At 37.0% G+C, this 22,082-nt stretch overlaps 1 protein-coding gene across 1 annotated transcript in view; it reads right to left on the reverse strand.

Annotated features, from left to right (window-relative positions):
- The window catches only part of FBN2 (fibrillin 2), a 245,033-nt gene that overhangs the window by 141,689 nt on the left and 81,262 nt on the right, over positions 1-22,082 (reverse strand). The window lies entirely within an intron of this gene.

A 22,082-nucleotide genomic window follows, 5' to 3' on the forward strand; every position in this document is an offset into this window, starting at 1 on the left:
TTCCGAATAAATGGCATGAAGTGAAGAAAGAAATCTATCCTACATTCCAAGACAGAATTATCATATAAATACTTGTTACCTCTGTGCTTTTTATACTGTTTATTTCAGGGAGGAAAATTTTTCCCTTATTCTCTTCTACATTTGTTGGCTGGCCTAATAACTGACAGAAGACAGATCTAACAAGTGAAAACCTAATTTCTTACATAAGGGAGTCCACAGAAATATGAGACTCAAGGAAGTGACCAAAGCAGGCAGATTTTTATACCTTTTAAACAAAGGCACATTTTTTGTGAAGATCTGACAAAGGAATTTGGTCTTGGAGTAGCAAATTAATGAAGAAGTAACAAAGTTTCTTTATACAGCTTTTTGGCCCTGAATCCTCTGTCTGGTGTTAAGGATGCTCTCCACCCTCCGGGTGGAAGGGGAATTTATTTCCTGCTTGCAAAGGTATAAAGGGGAGGTGGTCTGCCCTGAATCTCATTATTACCATATAAAGAAATAAACTCAACCAAAGTGGTATGCCTAGTTACTAAGACACATACTATGTAAAATTCTTATAAAGAAGAGCTATTCTTATAACTGATACAGTTGTATTTTCTTGGGTTTGGTTAATTTCCTTATTCACCTGACTGGTGAACATTCACATACATTCAGTTTACTTCAATAAGTAACTACAAACAAACTCAACTGTACAGACCTATCTGTATAAATGCACAAAACAGGCATGTAGGTGTGGATGGGTGAGTAGTACAGAGGGGTCCCTCCTAAGACTCAGCCTCCAAGTGCCTCTTGAACCGCTCATGAGAGTAATGGGGTTGCATAAATATAACAAGACATTCATTAACATTCTCTATATGAAAGAGCAAATTCAAAACACCTGACTAGATAGACTCACCAGACTTTGTGCTGCAGTGGGATTCCAATCTATCTGGACTAATGGAGCACAGACACACATTGGTAATACATACTAGAATGGCTGCTCTAGGGTATAGGATAGAACTGTTGCTTATTCAAGAGGAAATTACCTGGGCATTTATCAAGGACACCAAAATGCCTCAGGGGTCCTTACCTGAGACTGTGAAAGACCCTCATGTTAAAGGCTCCCAAATTTATATATAGTGCCAGCCTCCACCTTGCCCCTGAACTTGACTGGTACGTGCGACAACAAAAGTCTACCTGAATGTCTAGCAGGTGTCTCAAATTACCCATTTTAAAGAAGAGCTTCTGGTATCTTTCCTCTCCAACTATGTTCTACCCACAGATGTTCTCCATCTCAGTTAACGGCAACTTCGACCCTTACCATTCCCCAAACCTCAGAATTACTTATCTTTTCTTCTCTTACTCCGCAAGTGGTTGCTCAATAAACTCCGCTGGTTCAGCCTGCAACATCCATCTGGAATTCAACCTCTTCTCATCTCTTTGACCAATAAACCCCTGGTCAGGCTACCATTAGATTAAGGTAGTAGCCTCTTCACTGGCCTTCCTGCTTCCTTATCTATTCCCTTATTATCTCTTTACCACTCAGCAGCCATAGTAAATCTTTCAAAATTAAGGTCAGAGTATGTCACTCCTCTGTTTAAAACCTTCCACCTGGCTCCTACTTCAAGACTCCAAACGAAAGTCAAGGTACTTAGCCCAGCCTTCAGAGACCACAGAAAGCTGTGGTAATACGGTCCCAAACCCATCTCTTGTCTCTTCCTGGCCACCCTACTCCAGTCACAATGGCCTCGCCACACCTCAGGGGTGCTCCTGTTTCAGGGCTGCTGTCCTGGCTGGTTCTTTCCAGAAAGCCATGGTTTGTTCTCTCACCTCCTTCAAATCTTCATTAGCATTTTCTAGACTCTCATCCAGCTTTGTTTTTCTGGTGGTTTTATCATATCTCACTATAGATTTTACTTGCTTATTGTCTGTTCCTTGCTTCTAAAATAACTTGTGCAAGAGCAAGGATTTTTATGTTTGCTCACAACTCTATTCCCAGGGTATAGAGATGTGCCAGGAACTCAGTATCAATAAATACTCTCTGAATGAACTCAGTATCAATAAATACTCTCTGAATGAACCCTGTCCTCGGGGCAGGACACCTATAAAGCCTAAGGATTTACTGATATTTTGGGAAACCTCCCAGTGCTCCAGTGCTGAGGGTCTCTCACCTCTCACCATCGATCCTAGGGGAACTACTCTTTTTGGCCACTTATAAGTCTCCCATCTGCCCCAGGCTTCTGACACTTTATCCCCATGCTAGGATCACCCACCCTTCAGGAATCCACATGGGCAGAAACCATCTCAAGACCACATAATTCACTTCTTTTACGTGAGGTCCTCACCTGGCAAATGGGAAATGGATCCTTCACCTCTAAAACTCAGGAAAGGCAGAAGTGAGACTTTTCAGATCTGAGTCAGGCTCCACTGATACTGTTCTCTCCAAAACTCTAGTTCGTGGACAACACTTTTCAAAAAAGATCCTCACTACTGTTCTCTTCAAACTCTTTAAGGATTCTCTCTTTCTACACAGCCTGGAGGGGCGGGACGCGTCACTAATGGCAGAACAATCTCTTTCCCCGCCCCCACGTCCCCTCCCTTAGCTCACAGGTTATTCAAATAATGGAGAGTAGTTACTTCCTGTTCACAGGTTATCCAAATAATGAAGACAGCCTTTACCTACAGTATGCGAATAATCCTAAAAGAACAACACAATGAAATTTTAATTACCTTCTTAAAGAGAAGACTCTAGAATATATGATAAGATCCACACACTTTCTTGATGCCAGATAAAAATCTTAATATACAATTAACTAGCCACTACAAATAGATTATATATACTAGTACGAACGGTTTATATAAGATACATTATATACTTTGTGAAAAAAGGGAAAACCAAAAGTCTTACATCTTGAAGCTGTAAGGAAAATAAACATACAGAAAATATTTTAAAATATAAAATCAAATTTCAACCAAATGTCAGAATGGCATACCTCCTGGTTTTTCATTAGTTAATGATGAAAAATATTTCTTCTATCATGGTAAATTAAGGCAAAATATCCCACATGGGAGGAAAAATTATGAAAATCTAATTTATGAATAGCTGTATTCTATGAGTGTGTTAACTTGAATTAATTTTCTAAGCCTACAACTAAATATTCACAATATGGTTTTACTAAAGTATTAAATGGCGAGAATTTTTTTAGCAACCTTCAAATGTTTTCTATTATAAAATAACTTCGAGGGCTTCAAATCTGTTGCACTTACAACCTAACAAAGCAAGAAAGTAGCCTCGGATATTTTTTTCTAAATATCACTGGAAGTGCTTTCTTATATGCTTTCATGTTAAAACAGAACCTACTTAAGCATACAGTACTACTTTTAGAAAGACTTTGCTCATATTATTGTTTCTTTGAAAAGTTATATTTTAAAAATAAGATCCCGACTACAAGGGCATGCATACCCCTTCTGTTTAAGTGTCAGACTGATTCACATGCCATTTAGCACACAGGCAGAAGAGGAGGACAACCTAGAATGAGGTTAGTGATGTTCACAGAATTTTCTGGCTTCTAATTTCAGGAATGGTCAGGTTTCTAACTGCAGTCTAGATGACGGCAGGCAGGATGAGAAAAAGAGCAACACCGTAAAGAAGGGCAGGAAGAATAGAAGGTAACTGTAAAAGTGTAGACCTACAAACAAAGATACTAGAGCTGCATCTACTTCAGTCAGAGTGGGCCGTTCCTTTCCTTCGGAACTCTCTGAGAAACACAACGGCAGCCCTGAGTTCTGGTTTGAAGTACATTTATATTTGGAGGTCAAATTGCTTTTTGATAGTAATCATAATAATACATCTTACAATGTCATTTCCTCTACTCTAGTAATTAAAGAACTATTTCTAGGTCCATTGCTATGTCCTTGAATCACTTATATGACTTTTCACTTAATATATTTAAATGCGTGTGTGTGTGTGTGTGTGTATACACATATATACACATATATATACATATACACTCATTTTAAAAAGTTAATATGAGGGGCGCCTGGGTGGCTCAGTTGCTTGAGCATCTGACTTCAGCTCAGGTCATGATCTCACAGTTCGTGAGTTCAATCCCCACGTCAGGCTCTGTGCTGACAGCTAGCTCAACGCCTGGAGGCTGTCTTTGGATTCTGTTTCTCCCCCTCTCTCTGTCCCTCCCCTGTTCATGCTCTCTCTCTCTGTCTCTCAAAAATAAATAAAATGTAAAACAAAATTTAAAAGAGTTAATATGAAAGGATTTTTAAGCTAGTGAAAATATCATATGATACTATAATGATGTATACCTGTCATGATACATTTGTGCAAACCCAAAAAACGTACACTAGCAGAAAGGTACATTATGGACAGTGGGTGATAATGGTGTGTCAGTGCATATTCATCAGTTGTAACACGTGAACCACTCTAGTGGGGGTGCTGACGATGGGGGAAGTTATGCCTGTATGGGGTCAGGGAGTATATGGGAAGTCTCTGTGCCTTCCTCTCAATTTTGTTATGAACCTATAACTACTCTAAAAGAAAAAGGTCTTTACAAAAAATTTAATATGAACTTTGTTCTAATCAATAATATTTTCAGGAATAACATCCATAAACACACAGTTTTGACATACCAGTTATGTTTTTTCTTAAAACATTTTAACATATCATAACCATTAAAATTTATTTTTCCATGATCCATCATCTAGCCAGTCACTAGGAAAGTAGCTGTAAAGTTCGCAGGGGAGAGACTATTTGAAAGAGGGCAAGAATAGTGAAAATGAACAACAGGGGTTGGCAAACTACACCCATTCCCGGTTTTGTAAGTAGAGTTTCAGTAGAACACAGGCACACTCATTTGTTTATGAATTCATTATCCATGGTTGCTCTTGCGCCATGCTGGCAGAGTTGCTTTTGTAACAGAGTGACCTCCATATCCTAAAATACTGATTTTCTGGCCCTTAGCAGAAAAGTTTCCCCTGATCTGGAAAGGTTCTGCACTTAGAGTACCTCACAGATGTCTTGAAAAATGGGCTTCAGTTTAAAAAAAAATGAATCTGGAAAAATGAAAACACAAAATCTTTGGGATAAAGTAAAAGCAGTGATGAGAGAGAAGTTTACAACAATACAGGCCTACTTCAAAAAACGAGAAAAATCTCAAATATACAACCTAACCTAACCTACGTTAGGTTAGACACTAATTTTAGAGGGGCTAAAGATAAAATCAACAAATAAAGTCCAAAGCTGGTAGAAAGAAGGAATTATAAAGATTAGAGCAAAAATAAACGAAATAGACACTAAAAAAAACAATATAAAAGATCAATGAAATCAAGATGTGGTTCTTTAAAAACATAAACAAAATTGATAAACCTTCAGCCACACTTATCAAGAAAAAAAAAGAAAGAGGACTTATAAAAATAAAACCAGAAATGAAAGATAAATAACAACTGACACCACAGAAAAACAAAGAATTATAAGAAAGTATTATATGGGTATATATGTATATATAACATAATTAAGAGAATTAGATGTCAACAAAGTGAACATCCCAGAAAAAAAACTGATAAATTCATAGAAACATAGAATCTTCCAAAACTGAATCAGGAAGAAATAGAAAACTTAAACAGACCAAATACTAGTAATAAAATTGAATCAGTATTCAAAAAACTCCCAACAAACCAAAATTCAGGACCAGATACAGGTGAATTCTACTCCACATTGAAGTAGAATGTTTTCCCTCAAACTATTCCAAAAACAAAAAGGAAGAAGAAGGAGGAAAACTTCCAAATTCATTCTATCAGGCTAGCTTCATCCTGATACCAAAATCAGACAAAGACACTACAAAGAAAACTACAGGACGGTATCTGAGCTGATTATAGATGCAAAAATCCTCAGCAAACAAAGAGCAAACCAAATTCAACAATACATTAAAAAAATCGTTTATCATGATTGAGATTTATTCCCAGGATGCAAGGATGGTTCAGTACTTGAATATTTATCAGTTTGATACATCACATTCACATGAGAAAGGATAAAAACCATATGATCTTCTCAATAGAGATAAAAAAGCATTTGACAAAATACAACAGTTATTCACAATAAAAACTCTCCAGAAAGCGGGTTTAGAGGGAACAAATCTCAACATAATAAAGGCCATAATAAAAAACAGCCTTACAGCTAACTTTATACTCAATGGTGAAAAACTGAAAAATTTTCCTTTAAGATTAATAACAAGATAAAGATTTCCACGCACACCACTTTTATTCAACATAGTACTGTAAATCCTAACTGCAGCTATCACATAAGAAAAAGAAATAACATGCATTAACTTGCTTAGGAAGAAGTAAAACTGTCACTATTTGCAGACGACATAATACTGTACATAGAACACACAAAAGTTTTAAACCAAAATGCTACAAGTGATAAATGAATTCAGTAAAATTGCAGGATACCAAATTAATACCCAGCAATCTGTTTCATTTCTATACACTGATAACAAAGTAGCAGAAAGAGAAATTAAGAAAACAATTTCATAGAATAAAACACCTAGGAGTAAATTTAACCAAGGAGATGAAAGACCTATACTCTGAAAACTGTAAGTCACTGATAAAGAAACTGAAGATGGCAAAGATTAATGGAAAGATATACCACATTCATAGATTGGAAGAATTAGTATCATTAAAAAAGTCCAAACTACGCAAAGCATTCTACACACTTAATGCAATCCCTATCTAAATAGCAATGGCATTTTTCACAGACATTCAATAAATAATCCTGAAATTTGTATGCAACTACTTAAGACTGCAAATAGATGAAGCAGTCTTGAAGAAAAAAGCTGAAGGTATCATGTTCCCAGATTTCATGATATACTACCAAGCTATAGTAATCAAAAGAATACGATACTGGAACAAGAACGGAAATACAGACCAATGGAAGAGAATAAAAGCCCAGAAATAAACCCACACTTATCTGGTCAATTTATTTATGACAAAGGAGGCAAGAATATACAGTGGAGAAAAAGTCTTTTCAATTAGCAGTGTTGGGAAACTGGACAACTACGTACAAAAGAATGAAACCAGTCCACTGTCTTATGCCACACACAAAAATAAAATCAGGATGGATTAAAGACCTAAATGTGAGACCAGAAACCATAATACTCTTAAAAAGAAACACAGGCAGTAATTTCTTGGACATCACTCTTAGCAAGATATTTACAGATGTATTTCCTCAGTCAAGAGAAACCAGAACAAAAACTATTGGGATTACACCAAAATAAAAAGCTTTTACATAGCAAAGAAAACCTTCAACAAAACAACTGCCAACCCAGTGAATGAGAGAAGATATCTGCAAATGATATATTTGATAGGGATTAATATCAAAATATATAAAGAACTTATAACAATTCAACACCAAAAACAATCTGATTAAAAAGTGGGCAGAGGGGTGCCGGGGTGGCTCAGTGGGTTAAATGGCCGACTTCAGCTCAGGTCATGATCTCACAGTTCATGGGTTCAAGCCCCATGTCAGGCTCTGTGCTGACAGTTCAGAGCCTGGAGTCTGCTTCTGATTCTCTCTGACCGTCCCCCACTTATGCTCTGTATCTCTCTCTCAAAAATAAATAAATGTTAAAAAAATTTTTGAAAAAAGTGGGCAGAGGTCCTGAATAGACATTTTCCCAAAGAAAACCTATGCATGGCCAAAAAACACATGAAAAGGTGCTTTAGTGTCACTAATCATCAGGTAAATGCAAATCCAAATCACAATGAGGTATCACCTCATTCCTATCAGAATGACTAGCATCAAAAATACAAGAAATAACAAATGTTCATGAGGATATGAAGGAACACTTGTGCACTGTTAGTAGGAATAAAAATTGGTACATCCTTTGTGAAAAACAGTACGGAGGTTCCTCAAATATTAAAAATAGAAATCCCATATGATTGAGTAATTCCTTTACTGGGTATTTACCCGAAGACAATAAAAACACTCATTTGAATAAATAATGTTTACTGCAGCATTATTTATGAGATAGCAACTCAAGTGTCCATCAACAGAAGAATGAATAAAGAAGAAATGACATGTATATACAATGGAGTATTACTCAACTATAAAAAAGAAGAAGATCTTGCCATCTACATTAACATGGATTGATCTAGGGATATTATGCTAAGTGAAATAAGTCAGATAAATACAAATACCATATGATTTCACTTGTATGTGGAATCTAAAAATCGAACACACTAAAAACAGACACTTAAATACAGAAAACAAATTGATGGTTGCCAGAAGGGAGTTGAGTCAGGGGTTGGGCAAAATGGCTAAAGGAGATTAAGAGGTAAAAATTTTTGGTTATAAAATAAATTAAGTCACAGAGAAGAAAAGTACAGCATAGGGACTATGGTCAATTATACCCTAATAATGTGGTATGGTGATTACACTTACCATGGTAAGCAACGAGTAACGTGTAGAATTGTAGAATCACTATGTTGTACACTTGAACTTATGTGACTTCAGTAAAAAAAAAAAAAAAAGTCAAACAGGAACTCACAGCATTTTGGTGAGGTTAAAGAAATAATGAAAGCCCAGCATAACATCTGGGAAACTACCCTCAAAAACGCTTGCATACTCTCTGTAGCAGAGGATTAGAAAATGATCTACAAATATGGCTTAAGTTAAACTGGAACACTAAAGGATATATATTACTTTTATGATCCTCTTCTCTAACAGGTCTTTTATTATTATTATTAACTGCCAAATAATACTGATTGGGTTGAATCAGAGGTCTTCACTATAGTCCTTGATAGAGATAAGAACTAAATGAAAAGCTGTTCACCTCTATGGCAGGGTATTCTATCACAGATGAGAGAAGAGAAATTTTTATTTACAGTTACACAGTCCTGGTGGGATTTCTAAGAATTTGGAAGATGAAATCTTACAACTAAAGAACATGTTTATTATGCTTCAGATAAGCATCAGCTATAGCTAGTTAAATCAAGTCATACTAAATTTAGTATGACGGCAGACAGATGTTGGTAAATATTCCCAAATTGTCTTTTGCCATTCACCAGAATTTAGCCATGCTGGATAATACAAACCAACAACTCAGCCCGGATTTGGTCTTATTTATATGCTGCTGTTCTCTGGGACAAAAATACTCCTCAGATAGTCCTTAAAATAGATAAACTAAGTAAGACTTGTTAACGTGGGAAAGATGAACCCATGGCTCCCTAGTGAAACCAAAGCTTACAGAAAACACAGCAATTCACTTACTGCCCACATGATGACACTGAAAGAGACCTGCTAACACGATAGCTGAATTCATTTATTTGCTTGCTGGTTTTTACTTTTGTAAAAAGTAAATTCTCCTTGGAAGGAGAATTATTTAAAGACAATTCAAGCATTATCACAGCTTTGTTTATTTACATGCTTAGTAGATGAAAGCATCTATAAGGGATTAGAAGCCTGTGAAACTTTTCTTCAGTTCTTCACACATTTTCCAATGCCTGGGTAGTGAATGCCTTTATAGACGGTCAGTAAGTAACAGCACTTGCAAGAAATGCAGTCGTGGACCTAGGTATTATATTTCAAGTTTTGTTACCTTTTTACTGGACTACAGCAGGATATCTCCTTAGAGTAGACCAATTTCCTTCAGGCACTGAGCCATGGTAATTTGTGAAAGAGCTTTTCTTTTTCTCTGTCACTTTTTTTTTTCCATAGAAGCTATAGATACACATCCAGAAGATTATAAAACTAGCATTTTATTTTGTTTATTTTGGTCTGCATTACTGCGTTTCCATTTCCATTATGAAACATTTATTTGGGAAGTAAAATGAAGAAAGAAGCAGGCATATTTCAGTTTGTACCTTTTTTCCCCAAAGGCAAAGTTCAAAATGGTCATCTGATCCTTTAAATCCAGGGTAGAGTAAGTTTCCTATCAGTAACACACAGCTAATTTTATGTCTCTGAGGCTCTCAATTTTTCCAGTGATCTGCAGCAGACACTGAACCAGAGGAATAATGTATATTACTTTACCATGCTTTCTTATTCATATTTTTAAAAATGGATTTAAATCTACAGGGGTACTGAGGAAACAATATTGGTTCCCACCATTTGGGAAATTTTTCCTAAGTCCACTAAAATGCAATTTCCTGACCACTGTGTTATGCTAAAAAAATCAAGTCTTCTGGGTCTCAAATGTCCATTTCTGTAACTTGGGTGGAACTGAGGCTAGGGAAATAAACAGGCTGGCAAGAAATTAATGGATAGTTTTGAATCCCCACTTCTCTGTTCCTTCCTCATAATGGTGATGAACTTGGGTCCATTTAATTGATTATTAATACTTCTGTCAGACTAGGCAAATACATGTATTTGTATGTCTTTTTTAATGAAAAGAGCTCATTTATAGGAAACTATTGCAAGTCATAATTAAAATGTTATATTAGAACTCTTTTACAATTATTTTAAGATCTCAAATCACATGATTTACTGGATTTTTACAGCTCATTTGTGCTATCCTTGCCTTCTTTAACAAAGACCTAAAGCACCAGATGATTTGTTTATCTTATAGGATACTTCCTACAAAAGATCATTATCTCTATTGTAGAGCTGAAGGCATTAATTCGTTCAAGATTACACAGTCTGCACAATGAGCAGCTGCAGTATAGGCCCTAACATTTGGGTACCAAATCTTGACCTATTTGGCCACCATACTCTGCTCTCTCTGCACCTTTATGTTTCCAAATTGGACTTAAACCTTAGATTGCCATTTATCTCTATGATGTTCTCTAGCTATTAGAATAAAAACTTTAAAACATAAACTTGTTATAAAATAAAGTTAAAATGTGATCTAAATATTCCTAATTTTGATTCACCACCCCACTCACATGCTAAAGACTATTTTCTTGTTGAATGATTTTCTTTTGGAATATGTACTTTTCCAGACTTCATGTTTATAACAATGATGTTACCCACCATGCCTCAAATAAAGAACTCTTTCTCCTCTAGGCTTTCACAGTAAACTATGTGTGCCACTTTCCATGTAAACCATCTTGTTTAGGTTGAAATTAGGGAGTGAAGTCACTTCAGGAACTCCCTAGGAAATACCACCGTTAGCTAAGACTGTCAAGGTAGTGTCCAAGATACTTAATGCATGTGTTTTAATAGTGGAAATTATTTGTGGGAAGAAACTGAAAGAGTTTAAGCTGGCGACTCCTGACAAATTTACTAGGAAGTGATATGTGCTGATTTTGCCTCCAATGTCAGCTCTGGACTGCTGTTTGGCTGCTCACCTGGACGCCTACATCGCTCTTTCCCGCTGGTCACGCTTTCTTGGCTGTGTTGTTTTCCACACATGAGACACACAGGGGCGTTCAAAATGCCAAGCCTGGAAATGCCAATGCAGGTCTGGCACCTGGTCATATGCCCTCCCCAAATGGTTTACAGAAGCATAAATGCTTCAGATTTCCATTTCAGACTTTAACTCTTCAAATATCTGCTCCAAATTTCTAAGGTACTCAATTCTATGCTTCCTAATGTGGAAACATCCAGGAAAGCAGATTCTTTAATGAGAAGAACTTTTACTACCAATTCATCTGAATACAAGTAACTGTCTATTTTAACAGGGAGAGAGAGAGACACCAACTGTGGTGGATGTCACTTTGGCTTAGCACACACAGGAAAGCATGACAAATAGAGACAGGCTTTGAATCTCAAAAAAAAAAATGATGAAAGGCACAGTGAAAAGTGTCTGAAAATCAGATTATGAGGACCCAGTTGGGAAGCAAGAGTTACAATGAAGAGCTGAAGACAATTTAGTTGTAGGCACCAAGATATCACAAGCACATAACCAAAAAGAAGTTTCCATTACTGTCCTGTGTTAAAGAAAAAAACAAACACTCCTAATTTTCCTCCTAGGGGTGAGAGTGTGGGGAGCTGGGAGGGGGAAGGCTGGGGACTAAGGTCACAAAGATGAGCTTAGCAATCTCTGCCAGTTTGCTGGCACTGCTCAGAAGCAATCCTGTTCTCAAGGAGGAGTGAGGCAGTTACAGGCTCCATCCCTTTTCTTGACGTGTCTTAAAAATAAGACTAAATATAGAAAGCTGCAGTGAGCAGAATGCTGTGTTCAAGAGTTGGTCATGCTTAATACATGCTCTGAGGAAATGGAGATAAATTGTAATATTTATGAAACAAAAACAAACACAAAATGTATGGAAATGTTTCCAGTAGTTTTGTTTTTTCTGTATGATTTCTTAATCTGTATAATGAGCCTAAAGCCACATGGGAGAGACATAAAGAATAATCCAGAAGACTGAGTTAGCCCTGTGAGCTAGGGGAGGACCACTGCATCACTCAGCAGATACTTCTCAGCCCATCTGGGAGGAGGGCTGGGTAACCCACAGGCCTGGGAACAGGTGGAGGTCACCTGAATTTGCAGAATTTTCCACTCTGTTTCCCAGTCTGTCACCGAACAGCCCCAAGTGAGAACAAAGCTCCAGGATGCCACCACTGCTGTGACCTAAGCTGCTTACACGTACATCAGTCATAGTAGAAATGTAAATAAGTCACCTTTCAAAAATAAGTGGTTCAAAAAAGAGGACAAATATCCCTCTGAAAAATCAAAATGACCCTGAATCTATGGTGTAGCTCTGTCCAGGCTAGGCAATCCAGGGGAAACAGTGGGCTCTACTTTGAAGGAGATCCCCGGGACTGCACTGTACAGAGTCTACGAGTACATGTGTCTGGGAGTATGCTGGCCAGTATTCCCAACAGAGAGAACCAGGAACGATGCCCACCAGTGGGTGAGTGGATAAAAACACTAAGGCATATCCACATAACAGGATATAATGGGTTATTCACCTTAAAAATGATTTAGAACAGTGTGCAATACAGACGAATTGTATCATTACAGTATTAGGAGCCTGGGTGGCTCAGTTGGTTAAGCATCCAGCTCTTGACTTTCGCTGAGGTCATGATCCCATGGTTCATGGGTTCAAGCCCCCCATTGGAATCCCTGCTGCCAGTGTGGAGTCTGGTTGGGATTTTGTCTCCCCCGCCTCAAAATAAATAAATAAACATTAAAAAATCTTAATACTAAGTGAAAAGAATAAGTTTCACACAGTACTACAATGTTTTTTGATAATGCTCAAAAACCTGAAATAGGCATGCCTGGGTGGCTTAGTTAAGGGTCAGACTTTAGCTCAGGTCATGATCTTGTAGTTCATGAGTTTGAGCCCCACATAGGGCTCTGTACTGACAGCTCAGAGCCGATACCTGCTTCAGAATCTGTGTCTCCCTCTCTCTCTGCCCTTCCTTGTTTGTGCTGTCTCTCTCTCAAAAATAATTAAAACATAAAAAATGGAAATAATAGTAATAATAAATGGAGTATCTGTAGGTGTAATAAAAGTATCTACAAAGAAAAGGAAATGTGGAATCCTGGATTCAAGGTAATGGTTATGGTTATGTTGTGGGATCGGGGGCAGATGGGACAGAACCATGGATACATGCAGTTAATTGTCTTGGTTCCAGAACCTTTTGCTTTTTGGTGGTTTTATGCATATTAAATTACTGAAGATATTTAAAGAAAAGCAGGGTATGGGTAGAATAATGAGATTTTGTCATGAAACAAATACTATGATTAGTGTAATTGTGTGCACCTCAGAGGGACAACACACACACACACACACACACACACACACACACAAATATGTGTGTCTGTGTGCGTGTGTATATTTGAGAGACAGAAACAGGCAAATACAGAGACAGAGACAAAGAAGAATCTCTAAAATAAACAAATGCAAACACCACAGAGTAGAGAAAAATTGGTCTCTTTTCTACTTTGAAAGTCCTAACCCACGTAATTGCAAAGGAGCAGCCTGTGTTTTGATACCTAATTTCACTGGGCCATGAAGTGAATTCTAATTTCACTGAGCCATGTAGCTCGTTTGCAATTTGATGACCAGAATTTTACCAGTTTTATTTAAAATGATTTAAGAACAACATCTCGTTTCTTCATAATATGACTATCTTATATACTCTTTTAAATAATACTTGTATTTTGGCCAAAAGCAAATTATAATCAGTCTCACTATGATTAGCATCTCTGACATACCTCTGTCTTATGACTATTTCCAGGCACCAAACATATTTCAATGAGATGTTTTCCTGAACAGCAATTAATGAGAGAACCGTTAAAGTCAAATACATTTTATTCAGAGCTCCTAAATATGTATTGACTTTCAAAAATAATAGTTTTCAGATGAAGTGTAATTCTGCTCAAATCCCAGATTTTTATTTCTCATCAGATAAGTATTACATATGTATACATCGTCTGCTTGACATATGTAATGTGCTGTGGACATACTTAGTGCTCCAAGGGACAGAGGTTGCAATCCAGACCATCAGAAGGGAGACAAGAGTTATGCTACAGGAATTTGATGAAAGCTTAAGAAGGAAAGTAACAAATAAATAAGGTTTCTTTTCACCTTCCTCTCTGTTTTTAACTTTTTTTGGAAATAAGAATACATTTACATGGTAAAGGTAAAAAACTTATGCCAGAACACTCAATAAGAAGTCTCTTTTCCATCCCTTTTCTCCCAAAATATTTTCACCCTCAAAATATTGAAGATGCAAATTTTCTAGTATCTTTCCATGGACATTCTGTGCATAAATAGGCAAACACATCCACACACAAATATACTCTTTTTTGAATGAAAATGTTTTACAACGGGCTTTTGCCATCTACCAGTAGGTCTTAATCACACTTTTATACCAATATATAAAGTGTCCATAATGTTTTTTTAAGGATGAATATCTCCCACTGTGTATATGCTTCAAAATTTGATTGGTTTACTATCACATGTATGTTACTATATTTTGCTATTACAAAAAAGACAGGAGGGACAATCTTGTAAGTCCATCATTTCTTGATTGAGTATAGATATGTAAATTCTTATAATTAAAATGTATGGTTTAAGGGCACCTGGGTGGCTTAGTCAGTTAGCGTTTGACTTTGGCTCAGGTCATGATCTTATAGTTCATGAGTTTGAGCCCTGTGTCAGGGTTGGAGCCTGCTTCACAAATCCTGTCTCTTTCTCTCTCTGCCCCTCCTCCTCTTGTGTTCTGTCTCTCTCTCAAAAATAAATTAAAACATTTTTTAATTAAAAAAATAAAATTTATGGGTTAAATGTTAAATACAATTGTAATTTTGACAGGTAATTCTAAACTGCTCTCTACAGAAGTCCTATCAATTTTATACTCTTGTCAGGAATTTATAAGAGCTATCTGTTTCCCAAAACCTTCATTAATAGTTGTGCATTAGAACTTTCATGTTATCAAAGCTTATAGGTAAAAATAGTATCTAGTAATTTTATTTTGCACTTTCTTATTCTAAGGATAAAGATAAGCACGTTTCAGGTTATTTAGCAGTCACTGGTATTTCCTTTGTCAAGTCAGTTCACATCCTTGAACAATTTTATTAGATATTTTTCTTAATAATTTGTAGAGTTTATGTATTAGAAAAGTTTGTCTTTGTGTTACAAGTTGCAAATGCTTTTCTCTATCATTTGTCTTTTATTCTTGCTTATAGCACTTTTCTTCTTTATTGCCAAACAATTTATATTTTATGTAGCCGGAATTACTGATTAATACCTTCATAGTTTTTAGGTGAAGCAACCTACTAAATAATGCTTTCTCAGACCTAAAACAATATAAAAATTCTAATGATTGTTTTTAAGCCTCCCCCCGTTTCTTCTGTTGATAGTTATATCTTTGGTTCATTTAAGATGAATGTTCAATTCTGAAGTCATGAGGAATAATACAGTATTTTACCACGGTGGTGCAGAGTAAATTTTCATTTTAATGAACAGAAAACACAGTAAAAATCCATTGAATAAATATCTAATACAGCACCCATGAGAGGCAGTAAAACATACATTAGAGAGGAAAGTTAGGTTTTTTCAAGAAGTAGCTCTTGTGGGTTAACCTCCCTGAAGGCTCCATGGAAACCGGCTACGTTTGAGTGCTTGAACTGGTCAATCCTGGTAGAGGACCGAGACGGTGGGTCTGGCCTATGAGTGGTCAGGTCATGCATTTGCAGTCTCAAGTCTTACACCCCTGGACCCCCATGCACAAAGGGAAGTTCACCATTCAGGAAGGCTGAGGTGAAGAAACAGACTTGGAGGTCAAGGTTCCATGTTTTTTCAGCCTTGAGCGTATCAAAGGAGAGAGATGATGCTACTTCTGACCACCCAAATTCCAGAGCCAGGGCCAAGATCACTAAATCAGGGCTAATTCTGGCCTTGCTGGACTGAAAGGCACTACCATCACAGGCAACGGACAAAGAAGAGAACCACAATCCTGCTGCTGACTCCATGGGGTCCCCCCTGTGAATGCAATCTGTGGGCTGAAGTGTACGCTGCCTGTTCATTCTCCCTTGTTCACTCAACCTCTCGAGCTGAGTGAACACCTGAGTAAATCTAGCAGGGTGCAGTCCTGGTGCTGCAGTTTCTAAACCACATAATTTCAATAAAGTCATAGAGCTTCTCTGTGCTTCAGTTTCCTCATCTGTACAGTAATACCGACCAATCTCACACCACTCTGTTGATGATTTAGGAAGAAAACCCACCTAACGTGGTTTAAGTGTTATCTATGACATACTGAATGCTCCCGAAGTATCAACTTTTATTAAAATATTTGGGTGCTATATATAATCTGCTGGCAGTCAAATTAAAAAAATACTTAATATACAATGTAAAAAAGTGCTGTGAAGAGGAATAACTTATTTGTTATGGGGCAGAAAGTAGGTTTGGGTTTAGCAGCCTAGGCTTTTTTACCTAAGGGAGAGAGAATTTATGTTTTAACTATAGTGTTGTAAATTTTTTAAGGATTCTTGTTTATTTTTTAATGTTTATTCATTAAAAAAAATTTTTTTTAATGTTTTATTTATTTTTAATACAGAGAGAGAGCATGAGAGGGGGAGGGGCAGAGAGAAAAGGAGACACAGAACTGGAAGCAGGCTCCAGGCTCTGAGCTAGCTGTCAGCACAGAGCCTGACGTGGGGCTCGAACCCATGAACCGTGAGATCTGACCTGAGCCGAAGTCGGAGGCTTAACCGACTGAGCCACCCAGGCGCCCCTGTTTATTCATTTTTGAGAGACAGAGAGAGACAAAGTGTGAGCGGGGGTGGGGAGTGGGTGGAGAAGGGGCGACACAGTACCTGAAGCGGGCTCCAGGCTCTGAGCTGTCAGCACAGAACCCAATGCAGGGCTTAAACCCACAAACAGTGAGATCATGACCTGAGCTGAAGTCAGGCCCTCAACTGACTGAGCAACCCAGGAGTCCCAAGGCTTTTTTAAAGTTTATTTTTGAGAGAGAGAAAGAGCATGAGTGACTGGCAGAGGGAGAGGGAAAGAGAGAGGATTCCAAGCAGGCTCCCCACTGCCAGTGCAGAGCCTGAAGCTGGGCTCAAACTCATGAAATGTGAGATCATGACCTGAGGTGAAATCAAGACTTGGACACTTAACCAACTGAACCACCCAGGCTCCCCCCAACAAGATTTTAAAAAGGACAGTTTTGTGGTTTCTAAATTGATGACCTAAAAAGCTTTATGTGTTTCCAGTATTTAAATCCCCCCATTTAAATACCAATTTTAGTATGTATTTTTCCTTTTGGAAAACCATCAATTAATCTATTAATTGCTTATTTTAAGTAAATACTTTTTTTGGTAATATGAGTAAAAGAAAGCACTTTTCAGTTTGGGGCAGAAGATTATTTTTCCATGGTTTATCAAAGCAGAGTTGGAACAGCAACTAAAGATACTGTGCCAATGAGTTTCATGAGCATAAATAAATATATTTGTTGTCACAGATCTCAAACAAGGAAATGCGGCCGTAATGGAACAAAGCTGAAGACTCTTCAGAATAAATTGCAAACAACTATTTGACATATAAAGAGCCATTGAAGGGAAGCTTTCCAATACAATGATGCTATTTTCCTGCCTTCCATTTAAGCCAGGAAAGAATAAGTAGCTCAAAGAATGTGAAAGAAGGTATAGTCTTGAAGGGGAGGGTCATGCCAGGACATCTGGCATCTACCTGTGCCTTCTCCAAGTGGAGAAATGCAGAATCACATACTTCATTATAAAAAGAAAACTGCCGGGCACTTCTAATACCCACTCTCATATTCCAGTGATATGCGCCACTTCCCTTCTTCATTTAAGTTAAATGGTTATTTGGATGAATGAATCTTTGAATAAAGTGACTGAAAGAAACCTTCCCTTTGGATATGAAAAAATAGTTGATTCCAAAAACAGATCATCTTCTCTGGTGTACGACAGAATTAGGAAAAGATTCTGGAGCCAAAGAGGCCCAGGAGAAATACAACTTGACTTCAGCAGACCTGAGGGGCTTAACTGAATCTGGAACCCTAAGTGAGTGAAGAGGGGAAATCACAGATTCTCCCTTAGACGCATGTACGCACACACACGCACACACACAAAATGAATATTCCTTTCTGCTTTGGGCTCAGGCTGTCAGGTAGGAGAATCCACCCAACCAATGATATAAAACAAAAAGAAGCCTCAAGACAGCTACTGAGTCATGCATTTCAGATATTAAATCAGGAGATGAAGGCCAGCCCACCATTTTTTTTCCAGGTTAGTATAAACTATGTAAGTCCAAACTTAAATTTTCAGCAGGAAAAGCCTTTCAGGCTAAGATTTTAGTTAAGAAGACATCCCAAAAAACAAGCAGAAGACAGTTCTTTCTTTTAAATAGGCAGGGAGGGTCTCTGACCTTAGAAGTATTACCTGTAAATGACCAAGAGGAGCAAAGACACAAAGATCTAAAAATGGCAAATTGCATTTTACATTTATGTTTTTTGTCTCTGAATGGCAACCAAAGCAAAATAAGATTATTAACAAAATGAAAAAAAAAGTCAGATAAAGGAAAAATTCCCATAATAAGAAAGACTGGCCTCTTTCCAAATACAATTTTAACTCTGGCCCCATATTTACCTTCTTGGACATTCAACCCAAGTCAAGGAATTTAACTGGTTGAAATTATCTGAGTATACACCCTACTCCCAATTACTCAACACATAATTTTTAGGAGCCTGCAGTATAGCAGGAACAGTTCCAGGCTCTGGGATACGGCAATAAACAAGACAGAGTTTTTTCCCTCAAGGATCTTACCCAACGGTCACAGATATACACCAAAAAACAACAACAAAAAACCCCCAAAAAACAGTAACACAATGTTTCAAAGTTAATAAGCTCACTTTGCTGTTAATGCTGCCACCGATTCCCCAAATCACTCAGATTCAAAATGCTCATTACCTTTCTTCCCTATTTTTTTTCTCTTTTTCTGAGAGAGAAGGGAGAGAAAGAATCCCAGGACAGGTCCACACTGTCAGCACAGAGCCTGATGAGGGACGTGAACTCACGAACCATGAGATCATGACCTGAGCAGAAGTTGGATGCTTAACTGACTAAGCCACCCAGATGCCCCTTTCATATTTCTGAATAGACCCAGTAACTGAAAGATTGAAGAAACATTTTTTTAGGGAATTTCATTGCTGTATGAATAGAAATGGAACATGTGCTGTAAGAGATTTAGAAAGGGCATCATTTTCACGTGAATCTTCCAGCACTGCTAGGTTTTATGCTCGCATCATAGTCCACATAGAAAACTAAAACATCTTACCTTTGACAGTCAGAAGTAATTGCTATGGTTACCATTTTATTTAGGGCAATTACTAACTTTAAATTCATGTCAACATTTTACGCTGACACTGTATAAACTGTACATAAACTGACTGTAATTCAAAGCTGTTGCTGAGTATAGCAATAGTTTACAGTCTTTCCAGATACATTATGCTACCAATTACATGAAATAGTTTTATGTAAGGAAATACCACTTGATATTTTACATAAAAGAATACTATTACTTAAGGAAAATTGATATTAGTTACTTTTAACACACATCCAAGTAAACAGGACTTATACGCAAAGTAAAGGCTTCATAAAACCCTCATTTTTCAAAGTCTAAGCACCACTTCTTCCAATTCTGTTATCCCCCACCAATCCCAAATATTAAGTCACATAATTCTTTCTGGGCAATGGCTAAGTGGATTTGGCTGCCTGGGCAGGAAGTAAGGAAGGAGAGCACTGGACTCAGGCTCCGGGTGGTGCCTTCATTACATCAACAGCCCCCTTTCCTAAAGAACACAGACAAGTGCGAATAAAGAGTTGCACTGTCTCTCTCCAAACTCTGCCTTGGCTCTATATGTTGTTTTGATGAAATGTGATGTAGAAAAGGCTCATTCTATTTTCAACTAAGAAGAAATACATTGTATGATGATTAATGGAAATGTCACAACCACTTTCATCAGTCAGTGACTATGCCTTCGCACCTACAATCAAACCCTGTTTTTGCTCCTAAGTCCACGACCCTTGCATCTCGTTTGGATAGTTATTTCAGAAGTAAAAAGTGAAGCAGAATGACAAAGGCTGAGTCATAGAATAACCCCAAAAGTAGCAAGGAAGGAAAATACAAGCAGCAGCAAGGACACAGCAATATAACCCAGAAATTATGCAGGACCCCAACTTGCTGGTTCAATTCCTGTGCTTGCTTAGATAATTTCTCCATCTTCCAAGTATTTTTCTTAACCTTTCTAAAACAGGCAGACTCTAGTTATCAATATTGTATTTAAGCAGCATAAACTACATGGACATTCTTCTTCCTAAGAGTTCCAGAGAGAATTTATTGGGTTTTTAAAATAATTAACCACATTTTATTACCTTGTCTTTTGGGGGAGCATGAAATTAAGTCATAATGATATGAAATATATAAAATTATAAAGATTAATTTAAAGCAGAACTAGAAAGGTGATAGGGTAAATATAAAATGCAGATTGACACATGCCCCCTGGGTTCATGAAATGTGATTTCATGATGTGGAAACCATAGCATGGACCCCCTTCCTCTACCTCCTGTGCAATAAAACAGCGCGTATTCTGTTTGTCTTCCATCATTAAACTTTAGGTTTTACCTTTTTTTCATTGTTTTTTTTTCCCTACAAAGAAGGATAAAACTTTTTATAACCAAGCAACAAAAACTAACCTCCAAATACTGCCTTTTGGAAAGAGAAAGAATGGAAGACTTAGTTATGTACACTCGAAGAAGACTTTAGTTACTGAAGGTAAATGGGTCTAAATAAACTTGAGATAATTTTTTCACGGGAAGCAATTATAAGATACATTTGCCACTTTTAGTGTACATAACTCAAAAATACTTACACATTAGATCATAGCAGGCATACAGAATAGAGGTCCAATTTACTGAATTTCCCATGTAAGCTCAGGTTCACATTTACCTACCTCAGGTAAGCCAAGTGCCAAAAACAAATTTCTGGAGGAAATTTTTTTCTAAACTTTCAGTAGATAAGAACGCTTATGTCACAAAAAATTAGAATATAGTATTTGTCTTTAGAAAACTATCTTAATGAAAATAAATTGAGTTAAGTAGTAATTCTAAAGATAAGCATTATATTTCAATACCACTAGAAGAATCAACATTACTCTAAGTATGCATGTTAGGAAAGCTAGACACCTATAGAAGCTTCTTGAATTTTGTAATAGTGATAAAACTTTTGAGCACATGTAAATTTAACAAGTGATTTTATTCTATTTGAGGAATGCTTATGGAATTCACATTTCAAGATTATGTTCAATTCACATTCAATATTACAATCATTACAGAAAGTTATTAATTTTTTGATAACTTTGAGAAAGCTATTCTTTAACAGAATACCTGTTGTGATATTTCGAAATTCTCCCTGAGTCAATTAAACTTTTTTTTTTTAATTCGGCAGCCACCAAGAAACAATATTCACTAAAAAATCCAATACCTATTTTATAAACTAGGACAGTGTGCCAACTTCTAATGCATCATTTAAAACAGGACACTGTACTTCACTCAGAATTTTAATCTTTGATACATTTTTGGAAGTAAAATAGAAAACAACCTTATTAAGGAAAAATGTAAATGACAGGATTACTCCCATTTCCACTGCAACAGAGACACTGAGATAACATACCC

Source organism: Suricata suricatta, chromosome 6 (genome assembly GCF_006229205.1).
Source record: "Suricata suricatta isolate VVHF042 chromosome 6, meerkat_22Aug2017_6uvM2_HiC, whole genome shotgun sequence".
Taxonomy (NCBI): domain Eukaryota; kingdom Metazoa; phylum Chordata; class Mammalia; order Carnivora; family Herpestidae; genus Suricata; species Suricata suricatta.